The sequence below is a fragment of the Sarcophilus harrisii genome, chromosome 4, assembly GCF_902635505.1.
Source record: "Sarcophilus harrisii chromosome 4, mSarHar1.11, whole genome shotgun sequence".
Lineage (NCBI taxonomy): Eukaryota > Metazoa > Chordata > Mammalia > Dasyuromorphia > Dasyuridae > Sarcophilus > Sarcophilus harrisii.
Genome location: NC_045429.1, coordinates 59,155,038 through 59,157,041, shown reverse-complemented (window position 1 = coordinate 59,157,041; position 2,004 = coordinate 59,155,038).

The window sequence follows — 2,004 nt, the reverse complement described above, 5'->3', positions numbered from 1 at the left end:
ATTAGAGTTAATTTTCTATATATTTTGGAAATGAGGCCTTTATCAGAACCTTTGACTGTAAAAATGTTTTCCCAATTTATTGTTTCCCTTCTAATCTTGGGTGCTTTAGTTTTGTTTGAACAAAAACTTTTCAATTTTATATAATCAAATTTTCTATTTTGTGATCAATGATGATCTCTAGTTCTTCTTTGGTCACAAATTCCTTCCTTTTCCACAGGTTTGAGAGGTAACCTATCCATGTTCTTCTCGTTTATTTATAATCTCATTCTTTATGCCTAGATCATGAACCCATCTTATCTTGGTGTACTGTGCTAAGTGTGGGTCAATACCTAGTTTCTGCCATACTAATTTCCAATTTTCCCAGCATATTTTTGTCAAATAGTGAATTCTTATCCCAAAAGCTGGGGTCTTTGGGTTTGTCAAACACTAGATTATTAAAGTTATTAACTATTTTGTCCTGTGAACCTGACCTATTGCACTGATTAGTCTATTTCTTAGCCAATACCACATGGTTTTGGTAACTGCTGCTTTATAATATAGTTTTAGATCTGGTACAGCTAGGCCACCTGCATTTGATTTTTTTTTTCATTAGTTCCCTTGAAAGTCTTGATCTTTTGTTCTTCCAGATGAATTTTGTTGTTATTTTTTCTAGGTCATTAAAGTTTTTTTGGGAGTCTGATTGGAATAGCACTAAATAAATAGATTAGTTTAGGTAGTATTGTCATCTTTATTTTATTTGCTCATCCAATCCAAGAGCATTTAATATTTTTCCAATTGGTTAGATCTGACTTTATTTGTGTGGAAAGTGTTTTGTAGTTTTGCTCATATAGTTCCTGATTTTCCCTTGGCAGATAGATTCCTAAATATTTTATACTATCGGTAGTTATTTTAAATGGAATTTCTCTTTGTAACTCTAAACTATTGGATTTTGTTAGTGATATATAAGAATGCTGCCAATCAATATTTATTAATCATTCACTACATATCAGGGACTGTGCTAAGTGCTGAACGAAAGTACAGTACTTGGGAAAATCCCCATACACATACCATACATAATACTAAAAGATGAGTACAATTTTGAAAGATCCCCGAGTACAGCTTTGAAAGACAATAAAAATGCAGCGATGCTGAAATGAGAAAAAATTTATTTTCAGGGATGGCAGGTAGATTACATAAATTCATGGAAGGGGAGATAAGAGTGCCAAGTTTGGGAAAGAGTAGTTCAATTTGAGTGGAAGATGGAATACCTAAAACAGGGATTCTTGATGTGAGTGAGTGTGTGTGTGTGTGTGTGATAGAACTCCACTGGCAGTCTGATAAACCAGAATCATGTTTTTTCATGAATAAAATAAACACATGGGGTTACAAATTAAGCAATTATGTTGAAATAAATTTCGCAAGTTAAAAAAGTTCCAAAGTTAAGATCTTCTGATATAACTGATAGTAATCTAAAATCTAATAATAGCTAAAATTTGCATAGTAATTTAAGGTTTGCAAAATGCTTTGGCTATATTATGTCATTTGACATAAAATAAAACAGGAAAATTAGGGTAAAATGGGATTTTTAAGGGCCTTAAATCCTGGGCTCAGTTCTTTAAACTGAGCAAGGGAGCAGTTCTGTGGAAGGTAGAAAGGAAATGGAAGAAACTGAAGGTAGAGAGACCAATTAGGAGGCTATTATAGCTTGAATGTCTAGAAAGATAACTATTTCAAAAATTGGGCAAGAATATTTGTGTAGCTTACTGTGATAACCTAATGGATTGTTGGGTAATTAGTCATGTCAAGAAAATAGAAACTATATAGCAAGTAAATGGAGGATGGAGAAATAGTATAATGCAAATTATCAGAGAATACATCAAAGGTGGAAAATGACATTTTCTAGTCAATCCTTTCCCATTCTGAGTTATAGATTTAATGGTATAAGAACATTGGCAAAGGTCAGAACTGAGAGTGTTGCCGCAACTGGGGGGACTGACAAAGTCAAGGAAGGGGATAAGGCTCAAG